Consider the following 12,575-nt stretch of genomic DNA (forward strand, 5'->3'; position numbering starts at 1 on the left):
ATGTCCAGTGAGGTCAGCAAATGGATTGTTACCCTTGTCGAGTGACCCCTTCCCAACCGGGCCGCAATTTGACATGTACCATTCCTGTCACCAGGCTATTTCATTCAGCTCCTTGGCACCCAACAACACCGGTGCACTAGTGGCGTCATTGTAAGCGTGTTAGTCTCGCACTCGCTCAGTTGAGGGTTCGAATCTCGCGCCTCTCTCCGATTCTCAGCATTGACTGTCACCTGTCCCAGAAATCCCGTAAGCACATAACAGGATAAAGGTGACGAGTTCGGCCGTAGTTGCTAAGCACCTCCTGCCGTAGGCTTCTCACCTTCCTTTCTGGCACCCCATAGGTAGGTAGCCTGTGAGTTCCTTTCGACTTTTACGTTTAGGCTACTTTGGCAACCGACACGCGATTTTATTCTGCCAAACCGAAACCCTTATAGAATACGAAGAGTTTAATCTGTGTTTACCATTCCCTTGACGTCTTTACTCGATCTTATGTTTACTATGCACTCGCCAGACGATCTTGTTCAGCTATAGGGAACCTCTAAAGGTTATCGATGGAAATAAGCCACTTATTGGGCTTTTTTGAGTCATCCCTAGTATATCATTATTTTCTTATCTGTGACTCAGTCTATATACTTTACATTTGTATGTTACATTTACACTATAGTAATATGTAAGATGGTCAATTACATGATCTGTTAATTTATCTTTTCCACCCAAAAGTTTCATGTTCCTTCTTTTACCAGTAGATGTTACCACTTCAGACACATCCGTATCTTTCAGCTTTCTTAGCGCAGTGCCAAACCGTTTCCGAACATGCATTCACTTTTCCCTACTGTTATATTCATATCAGCATAAGGTCTTGCCCCATTATTGAGTTCACAAACTTGATCATAAGCTGTACTATCTCCATTACATAACAAATTTCAAGATAAAGAACACTTCCACATACGTACAGCCGCAGTCCACTCCATCACACCGGAAATGTCACTGTAACTTGTCACACTCACTTTTTTGGTATTCATTATTTCCTCATGTTTGTTCCTATCTACCTTTTTGCTTCTCAACCTTTTCAACGATATTTACTGTCTCATAACCTAAAATAATTCCAGTGCAACAATCAATAACTGCAGTAAATCCAAAATTTGATTTATGGCCTTTGGGTACCAGGATCCATCAAATGAATCATCTAAGTGAAGTTTCCAACACCTTGGCTCTCATTCAAGTTTAGTTTTATAACTCAGACAAGGTCTTTGTGTCTTGAAGAAGTGATGTCACTTTTTCAATTACTAGCCCATTGATATACTTGGCATACCTCACGTAATTCTTAGTATATATTTTGGCAAGGCTCAGGCACACAACCAGTTTTACAAATCTAAGCATATAGTCTAAGCATTGCTATGTAAATAGCCATACCTGTAATTGGTCAATTTCTTTCTCCAATTTAGGTCTATCATCATGAATAATAGTTTCACACTTGTTGCTTATCACTTCTAAGCGTGTGTCAAGATCCTCATAAAATTTCCACCATCTTTTTCAAAGCACTCTGGACATACCAAACCATTTGTAACATCTATATAGAATTTACTTATAAATATGTGAGTATCACTTGAAATACACTCATCCTGCCTTTGTTGAAATAATAATTTTCTCTTTACTGCACTTGTACTTTCTTCTTCATGTGTGTTTTTTCTTAAACTTGTTTTCAAAGCTCCATGTTTACCGTGTCAGTCAGGAAGGTTGGTCGTATGTCCCCGACCATGCCTTGAAAGGTTAGTGCCCTTGCTCCCGTTGTATGGGGAATTATGGGGTCATGGGATAGAAATTTTTTTTTGTATTCCTCCAAAGTATGGGTATGTGGGTGCCTGTATAGTATGTGATCTACATGCGATTGTGATCTACAGCAATTTAAATCTAGACTAGCTTGTGATCTACATTAAAAATATTGTTATAAGTTTGCAATTATAATTAGAGAAGTGAATTAAATATTAAAAAGGGATATATTTTTATCTTATACTAGAAACATTAACATTGTGACTATTTGTATATAGCACGGATATAATTTAAAAATGGAATAAAGAGATTTTGCTCATTTGATCTTAAAATCTTCTAACAAATGAAATCTAAATGACTGAAATGTTTGCAATGGAACACCTCTCTGCGTATGTGTTCCATCCTGACTATTAATATAACTTTGCTGATGGTTGACGGTGGAATGGATATAATATCTATTCATATTCAAATATGCCGGCCATTCATCTGAGTGGATGATAGAGCCTGCTTGCACTTCTCTTTGGATAATTGGCTCTAGAGTAGTTCTGTCTCTTTTTGAAATAAAAATAGCGACAATCTAAGCCATTTTTAAGTCCGAAGACCCATGGACCATCTATTCTTCATTCATGATTTCTATTATTTACATCAGCTGCCTTACTGTCAGTTGATTCGGCTCTTTGATCAGCAGTAAGAAGAAGATTTCGGTTATATTTTCTTTTTCTAGCAAAACGTGCCTCGTTTATCTGAACAGGATTGTCGGCAGTTCCCACCGTTTGTTCTCTGTTATCGACAGACAACCGAGGAGCAGACTTCCCTGCACACATTAAACCAGACGCATACAGTACTCCTAGTCCTTCCAGTCATTTCTTCAGTTAAATGACATATTGATGGACAAACTAATCAATTTTCACAACAACTTTTTGAATGCAAAAGTTAAAGAGTTGATAGTTTAAAATCTTAATAAATTTGTAAAATTAATATGAATCAGAATATAGACACAAAGTTGTATTTTCTCCGCTATCCTCTGGACAAGATGTTTTGTCCAAGAAAGAAGGAATTTTGTCCAGAAGGGGTTCTGGAGAAGGTTATGTGGTGCAGGATAATTTCCATAAACAAATGATTACCGATCCCACGAGGGGAGAAAATACTCTGGACTTACTTTTAACTAATAATGAGCACCTAATGAGTAACGTAAAGGTGGGAGATAGTCTAAACTCTAGCGATCATCAAGAAATAAAATTTTATATTATTTGGGAAGAATTAAAAAGTACGAATAACCTCCAATTACCAGACTTCAGGAGAGCCAACTTTGACAATATAAAAACCTATTTGAAATTGAATATGAAATGTCATACGGCCGGTTCGGGCATTATCGGCGCGGTCAGGGGTCGGGACATGACCAGGGGTCAGGTCATGACCATGGGTCAGGTCATGACCGGGGGTCGGGTCACGGAGGGTAATATGGATACCTTGGGTCAGGTCACTTGGGGGCGGGGGTCAACAGCAATGAAATGTATAGTAATTTAACTGATTTAATTATTAATGCACAAAATACATTTATCCCCCTGAAGTCAATACGGAAAAATAGTAATACTCCCAAATGGATGACGGACAGACGGAAACATGAGATCGGAATGAAAAGAGGACTTTACGTAGAAATAAAAAACGGGGAAACACACCTTAGATCAAGATATAACGAAATGGAAAACCTGGTTAGAAATACACATACTGCGAAACGTAACTATGAAATTAAGGTTGCCAGTCAAGCAAGATCCAACCCAAAGGGTTTCTTTCATCTCTACAGTACAAAAATAAAGAAAGAATAGGTCCAATCAAAAACGATGAAAATGTCATGATAGAATCGGAGGAAAAAATGAGTGAGGAGTTTAACAAATATTTTCTCTCGGTGTTTACTAATGAGAGGTTAGATAAGGTACCTGACTGCGATCCGATTTTCAGTGGGGATGAAGAAAGTAGACTATCTAATATCAGCATTAATAAAGTAGAAGTAGTAAAGCAGATTGAAAGACTTAAAGCTACAAAATCCCCGTGTCCAGACGAATTTTTTTTCCCGTTAGTGCTTAAGGAGTGTAGATTTGAAATCTGCGACCAGTTAACTGAAATATTTAATAAATCGGTAGACATTAGTTTTGTGCCTACTGCTTGGAGGCAAGCAAACGTTGTTCCTGTTTTTAAGAAGGGAGATAGATCGTCTACTTGTAACTACAGGCCAATCAGTTTGACATCGGTTATAGGAAAAATGCTTGAATCAATAATAGTAAATAGACTCAGAGAACACACCGACAGACATAATTTAATTCGTGACACACAGCATGGTTTCTCCAAGGATAAGTCCTGTGTAACTAATCTTCTATCCTTTTACACTAAAGTATATAATGCATCAGGTAACAATGATAATTACGATGTTATTTACCTTGACTTTAGCAAAGCGTTCGACAAGGTGCCACACCAGAGACTACTAAATAAAATCAAAGCCCATGGCATAGGAGGAAAAGTGTTAGAATGGAATAGAGCTTGGATCAGTAACAGAAAACAGCGGGTCACCATAAATGGAGTAAAATCCAGGTGGGGCAATGTAATAGTGGGTTCCCCAGGGCTCGGATTTGGGTCTCTTGTCGTTCATTATGTACATAAACGACTTAGACGATGGGATGAATAGTGATGTTAGTAAGTTTGCGGACGACACTAAAATAGGACACCTAACTAGGTCAGGAGACGACGCAGAGATTCTGCAGGATGATCTTAATAAATTGTTAACATGGTCGGAGAAATGGCAAATGAACTTCAATATCTCTAAGTGTAGCGTGTTAAACGTAGGGCTACACAACCCCGAAAATAGATACAGCTTAGATAACACGCTTTTAGAGAAAACGGAGTGCGAGAGAGACTTGGGAGTTCTGGTGAGTCCGTACCTTAAAACCAGGAAACAGTGCATTAGCACCAGGAATAAAGCTAACAGAGCATTAGGTTTCATTACTAGGACGGTAACGAATAGAAGTGCAGAGGTAATTATCAAACTCTATCTAGCGATAGTTAGATCCATTAGATCCATCCTTGACTATGCGGTACAGTTTTGGTCTCCGTCCTATAGAATGGACATCAATTCACTAGAATCAGTACAGAGAAGAATGACCAAGATGATACATGGACTCAGAAATTTGCCTTACGAAGAGAGGCTTAGGCACCTTAACTTACAGTCTCTGGAAAGACACAGAGTGCGGGGTGATCTAATAGAAGTGTTCAAGTGGATCAAAGGCTTTAACAAGGGTGATGCAAACAAAGTCATCATATTAAAACAATAGGGCAGGACTCGTAGTAATGTATTTGAACTGCACAAATTTAGATTTAAGAAGGAAATAGGCAAGAATTGTTTTACTAATAGGGTGGTCAACGAATTGGAATAGACTTAGTAACAATTTAGTGAGCGCTGAAACTATCAGTTGTTTTAAGAAACGGTTAGACAACTTTATGAATGGGGATGACAGGTGGTGATGGATATGGAGCTGCCTAGTGTAGGCCTTATGGTCTCTTGCAGTCTCCTTCATTCTTATGTTCTTACGTTCTTATGTTTTTCGTCAGAGGGTGTTTTTCAGAAGGTGTTATGTCCCGGATTCGAGTTCTCTGGCTCTCCGGATATAGCATATACTGAACACACTGCAAGGATCCACTTTGACTCCTTGAGGATGGTATATACTGATATTGTATTCTAAGCTTGTTAGCATTATGCTCCTTGTAGATTCAGATAAATGCGTAGTTAGAATTTCTGTATGTGTGTATGTACATGCGTGTCAGCGTGAATGTTCGAGAACTTACTAATTGCCATTGGTACCTATTAAGTAATTATCAATTTATTTGTAATGCGAAAGTTGAATGAATGGGATATAGATCATTATTACTATCAAATTAAGTTGTTGTATAACTGAAAGGTGTATGAATGTAAATTTCTGTGCGCGAGTGAATAATCGAAATAATTGTAGAAAATAAATCATTAACAACTGTTTTGGAGCACGCTACCCAAGCCTAGTCACGCACGCAGTAGTCGTGAGCGAGCTGCGAGAGTGTTGAGATCAACGAAGCTTGTGATAGTGAGTGAAGACGTAGATTGTACATTCCACGTACAATTACAATAGAAGAATACCTGCTGTGTTTTACTCCACCTTAATTATTGACCATACAATACTGATTATTCGGAGGTAGCCTATTTTGGTACCCCAAAGGTAGAACAGAATGACCTAAAGCTGGGACAGTCGGAAGTCCAGAAAATTGAGTACATTAGTCTTCTGGTAATGGCGTGTCCTGAACTCACAGACTACCCACTTTGGTCATATGGGGGTAACGTGTGATGGCTATATTGGGGTGTCATGGCCTGGACTCCTGAGGATGGCACATTCTTGACTCCTGAGGATGACATACTCTCTGGCCTTATGGGTGGCATATCTTGTATCCCCAAGACCTGGGGAGGGGAAGACCCGGGGGTGGAGGTGGGTAAGATTGGGGGTGGGGGTGAGGAAGACCGGGGCTGTGGGTGGGGAAGACTGGGGTGGGGGGTGGTGTACGTGTACCCTACAAGCATACCCTACAGGTATGCAATCGGGACTTGGGTGGTACTAGGACCTGACGCTGGTACTGATGATGGTCAGAAAGGCCAGAAAGGGTCACCGTTTGAGGCCAAATCGGGTAATGGCGTCGGCTCAGTCCCGCGCATACAGGGTGGTTTAGAAAATTTGAAACCAATTTTTGGGCTTCTTATATGTTTCCTATTGAAACTAAATATATTTTTGCAGATGATTGGATAACAATGATCTACACAACAAAACAAAAGGTTTTCTATATAATGACATACTACAAGACCAAATCATTTAAGACTGTTCAAACCAAATATAGGCGTCTGTTCAGTTTCAACCATTACCCAAACAAGAATAAAAATTTCAAATGGATTCGAATTTTTGAAGCCTATGGAAGTGTATAGGTTCGTAGGAAGGCTAGAAAATCACCTAATGGAGTTCCTGTTACAGTCCGCACACCTGAGAATGTCGCGATTATTCAAGATTCTGTGGGTCGAATCCCGAGCAAATCTGCGTCGTAGGAGTCAACAGCTTAGGCTTTCATGTTCTTCAGTAAAACACATTTTGATCTCTGATCTGAAACGCTATCCTTATAGGATTTAGATCAAACACCAGCTCGCCTAGGATGATAACGATAAGAGAGTCACCATGTGTAGATGATTCTCTCAAAATACTGAGAATGAAAACATCCTGAACAGCGTGTGTTTTTCAGATGAGGCCCACTTTCTGTTGTGTGGCCATATTAACTCCAAGAACTGGGTTTTCTGGGCCACAACCCTCACCGTATTGCTGAGCAACCTTTGGATTAAAAAAAAAAAAAAAATGCCTGGATGGGTTGCAATGTCCAAGCATGGAATTATTGGACCATTTTTCTTTGAAGATGGGAATGGGAATATCGTGACAGTAATAAAGTAGCGCTATGTGAAAATCGTGGAACTGTTCTGGGGCGAGCTGGAGGAACGTGATGTTGCTAAAGATGAACAGTGGTTTCAGCAGGATGGCGCTCCTCCTCACACTGCGGACATTACCATACACTGGTTGAAGGAGCACTTTGGGGAACACATTAGCCGCAAAACCGACACAGAATGGTCACCACATTCCCCGTATCTCAACCCCAAGACTTCTTTCTCTGGGATATCCTCAAAGACAATATCTTTAAGAACAACCCTAGTACCATCTCAGAGTTGAAAGCAACCACAATAGCGAACATTCAGAACATCAATCAAGATGACTGTGTGCATGTTATCAATAACTTGGCACGGCGCGTTCAAGAATGCCTCCAACTAAATGGCGGACATTAGGAGCATATTCTCTAAGCACCCTGTTTTTTCCGAGTTTATGCCTTATAATTTTGAAATATTATAACTTTTATTATCTCAGCTTCGAATAAATGTAATAATTATCAATATATTATGTTTAGATATCAAGTAAAGCCTAGTTGAATGGGTTTAAATTATTTTGAAACACCCTGTATATACTACCTGCCCAGAGCAGGAAAGCCAGTTAGTTCTTCTTTGTACTCAACTTGTTACGCGTTACTACACCTTCGCGGTCAGCCCTCCACTTCGGGGAACAATGCACGTCCGTCCTTAGGCCGACGCAAGTATCTTAACCAGAATAAAGAACACAAGCCAATCCGAATTCTATTCTCTTCTTACGTTACCTATTTTAAGTAACATATACTTGTGTTACAATAGTGACCTTATTTTTTTTATGCGAGCACACCCAGCTGACCCTGGGTCATCGACAAGCTTCGACAGACGCTGTTCCGGGCGTGGGCTCTTCGTAACACCGGAACTACTTGGACGTTGGTCAACCCCACCACCGACGCAGCCACCGCCTCGTCTGTCGCAGCCACTGCTGCTGTGGTCACCACTACAGCCATTACAGCTGTTGTCACAGCCGTCGCAGCCACCGTCGCTGTCGCTACTGCCGCTGTGGTCACCGCCACAGTCGTCGCAGCCAACGCCACTGCGGTCACCGTCACAGCCGTCGCAGCCACCGTCGCTGCCGCTACTGCCGCTGTGGCCATCGCCATAGCCGTCGCAGCCACCGTCGCTGCCGCTACCGCCGCTGTGGTCACCGCCACAGCTATCGCAGCCACTGCTGCTGTGGTCAGCCCCACAGCCATCACAACCGTCGCAGCCACCGTCACTACCGCTACCGCCGCTGGTCACTGCCACAGCCACCGCAGCCACCGCCACTGAGGCACATCACTCACGACCGCCTCCCCGCTCGACGTCACGATCAATGCAGATCGACGCCACGATCGCCACAGATCGACATCATAATCAACGCAGAGCGACGTCGCCAACGTCTCCTCCAAGGGGCGGCCACTTTCTCGTCTTGGAAGATCAAACCATTCACATCCTCAATGTGTACAACCCCAAGACCTTCCGAGACTTCGCCTGGCTTGAAGACCCCTCCGAAAACTGGGTAGTGGTGGGTGATTTCAACCGCCGTGACGCCCTTTGGTACAGCAACTACGCCTATACCTCTCCGACCATTACCTCCCAGATAGACGCTACCGACATGATCCTTCTCAATGACGGTAGTCACACCAAACTTCCCGACGTCGCAGGGCACGACATGACGGCCATCGACCTTCCTTCGTGTCCTCCAACCTAGCGGGGATACAGACTGGCTCACCATCGATGACCTCGATGGTGAGCCACCTTCCAATGTCTATCACCATCCTCCTCTCCCCCACACTCCATCTTCCCCCAGTGCAGGACAAACTAAACCTTAACAAAGCCGACTGGAATGAGTTCCGAGCCTTCCTGGTCAAATCAAACTACCGTCAAGACCCCGACTCCACGATAGAAGATTTGAACAAAGGATTCACTGTCACCGTGCTCGCAGCAGCACGGCATGCCATCCCTCCAGTAAACACCGGCACTGGGAGGTGGGGCCACCCCTGGTGGACGGATGAGTGCCAGCTCGCCGTCCACAGCAAGAGGAAGGCCTACCACCGCTACCTAAAGGATGGACTGGAGGAATTTTGCACCACTATGAAAGCAACCAAAGCGGAGTGCAAGAGGATTATAACTAAGGCGAAACTAAACTTCTGGAAAAACAGTGGGGAGGACAATCTCGACCTGACTGCGGCTTGGAAGAATTTCAAGATAATTAAACGGTTCTACAACTCACCTAATAGAGACCTCACTGCCCACGATGGAGGATTACTACGCACTCCGGAGGAAAAGGCAGAGGGCTTTTTTCGCCACTTCGCTCCTCTGAAAACCTCCCTGACGCTCAACGTCGAGCCCACCAGGAAGAAGACCTCATGGACCTCTCCACCCCACCAGGGGCAGACGCAGAATTCACCCTCCATAAAATGCACTGGGCCCTGAGGGCAACAAAGGCCACTATGAATATTCCAGGTGCAAACAGAGTAACATACCCGCTGCTGCAACACCTTCCTATTTCCATGAAGGAAGCCCTCGTTTTCCGGGGGTTAGGGTGAGGTTGGAAGACTAGGGTTGTGGTGGGCGGAAGACCGGAGGTTGGGGTCGGGGGGTAAGACCTGGGGTTAAGGTGGGGGGGAAGACTAGTGTTGGGTGAGTAAGGGCCAATGGGATTGGGGAAAACCAGGGTTGGGGGTGGGAGAAAGTCCGATGGGGTGGGGGAAAGGTCTAAGTGTGGGGAGGGGGAGCGGAGGGGTGATTTTGTGTGTGTGGGGGGAGCGAAGGGCCAGGTGTGTGGGGGGCAACAAAAGGCTGGTTGTGTGTGGGGAGGGGGCGAAGGGTCGAGTGTGTGTGTGGGGGTGAAGGGCCGGGTGTGTATGTGGGGGGGGAGCGAAGGGCCGAGTGTGTGTATGTGGGTGGAGAAATGGGTGTGCATGAAGGGGGCGAAGGGCTAGATGTTTGTGTATGGGGAAAAGAGCTGGGTGTGTGAGGAGGGTGAAGGTTCGGGTTTGTGCAAGAGGGGAGGGAAGCGCCAAGTGTGTGTGAAAAGCGAAGGAGGGGGGAGAGCCGGGTATGGGTGTGTTATGGGAAATAGCAGGGCGTATGTGAAGGGGGGTTGAAAGGCCTGGTTTCTTTTGGAAAGTTAGATCTTTTCTTGCAGTGGAAGAATTGTAGGTTTTGAGATGGGTAAGGGGATGAGGGGTTGGATTGTGGGTTTTAATGACACTTGTGAAGGGTGTTTGTGCAGTGGGTTATTGTATTATATGAGTAGTTTGAGTTTAACTATTGGAAGGTAGGGGTATGGGGAGGCAGACAATGTGGATGGATCAGTTAAGGATGTGGGGAAGTGCAAAGACCAAGGGAGAGGGAGTTACCGGCAAGGTCGCACAAAATGGTAATCAAGAATAATTTTTTCTTCTTTATGGACCAGCGGATGTTTTCCCTCTTAGGATCCTCATCCACTGTACGATCTGTCCTTGAGGCCGCTGGATAGATCTGGTCGGGTCCGACCAGATTGAACGGTGTATGTACCGATTTTGGTTTGTCCGACCGACATAAACGATCCAGTCTGTTGAATCCGACCGGATCTGTCCGGCGGATTCAAAACCAGATCGTACCGTAGATGGGACTCCTTAGTCAAAACTAGTCTCGGGAAACCATCTGTAAAGTGGTTGATGGCACAAGTCAGGTCTCAAAATTTCGCACTGGGCAATGCTTACCTCTGCTATCGCTGGTGTTAAAGGATTCTTGCTGCTGTAGCTGCTATCCCCTGTCCCCACGAATGTACTTCGGACTTTGGTTAAGGATATTCTTGAGCTGCCCTATTGGTTCTACATTATATTCAATTTTAATTGGACCACTTTCGTCTTCGTGCAAAATTTGTTCAGCCCTGTTCTCGTGCACGCTTTGTTCATCTTCACTTTCATCTTGCTCTTGGATTTCCCGAGTCTCACTCTGATATTCACCATCGCTACTTCGACTGATGTCTCTATGATTTCGATCATGGTTGCTCTCAGGGCGACCTCGACCATATGTGCCACTCTCATGTTTCCTTTCCTCAACGCCGCCTTTAGGCTTCATGGTATCAGTTTCATCTCCATGTTGAGATTGTTCAGTGCCGCTCAAAAGCTCCAAATGTTTACTACTGCTGTCGTGCTGTGCCTGTTTACTAATGGTCCCATGATGTGTTCGTTCACAGCTGGATATCCGTTGCACTCTTTCGCCAAAATCACGTGGCTCACGATCTTCTCTGACCTCTTCCGGCCTTCGATCTCCACGACCCTCTTCCGGCTCTCCATCATCGCCGACCCCTTCCGGTTCTCGTTCTCCGCTGACCTCTTCCAGATCTCCATCTCTGCCGGCCTCTTCCAGCTCTCCATCTCTGCCGCCCTCTTCCAACTCTCCATCTCTACCGCCCTCTTCCAGCTCTCCATCTCTGCCGCCCTCTTCCAACTCTCCATCTCTACCGCCCTCTTCCAGCTCTCCATCTCTACCGCCTTCATCCAGCTCTCCATCTCTACTGCCCTCTTCCAGCTCTCCATCTCTGCCGCACTCTTGTGACTCTCCATCTCCGCTGTCTTCTTCCAGCTCTCCATCTCTGCTGATCTCTTCCAGCTCTCCATCTCCGCCGAACTCATGCAACTCTGCATCTCCGCCACCTTCTTCCAGCTCTTTATATCTGCCGCCTTCTTGCAGTTCTCGATCTCTGCCGATCTCTTTCACCTCTCGATTTCTGCCGATCTCTTCCAGCTCTCCATCTCCTCCGCCCTCTTGCAGCTGTCTCTGCGGACCTCTTCCAGCTCTCGAACAGCGATAATATAAATTTGCTGTGTTCCTTCAGTACTGATAGACTTCACGCGTTCAATGCCCTTTTCATGAACTGCCTCTTCAGTACTCCTCACTTCTTTTACTTTCACACTACTACTTCGTTCGGAGCTACCCTTTTCCTTTGCTCGTTCGAGGCTGGTCGTCCGTCTCGTACGCCCTGTTCTTGCGTCTCTCGTTCTTTCTTGTGCCAAATACCAGCCGTGGCTGCTTATTAACATAGAAAGTACCCTAATTACTTCTTGTTTTTTTCTTTTTAATTGAGGAGCTGGCACTTCTAGTTTCTTCCCTTGTTTGGCCATCACCACTGGCGCCGTTCCTCCGTTCCTCCTGTTGGGCCAGAGCATAAGCCTCACTTCTCTCATTTGTGCCAGAAATGTCTCTTATATTCTCCTCAGGTTTCTGCAGGGTTTTCGTTTCCTCGCCCTCCTGCTCTTGCTGGGTCTGAGATGCTGCATGATATGCTTCACAATCACTTTGCGGGGCA

The sequence above is a fragment of the Oratosquilla oratoria genome, chromosome 5 (genome assembly GCF_046742065.1).
Source record: "Oratosquilla oratoria isolate Oo_2021 chromosome 5, ASM4674206v1, whole genome shotgun sequence".
Taxonomy (NCBI): Eukaryota; Metazoa; Arthropoda; class Malacostraca; order Stomatopoda; family Squillidae; genus Oratosquilla; species Oratosquilla oratoria.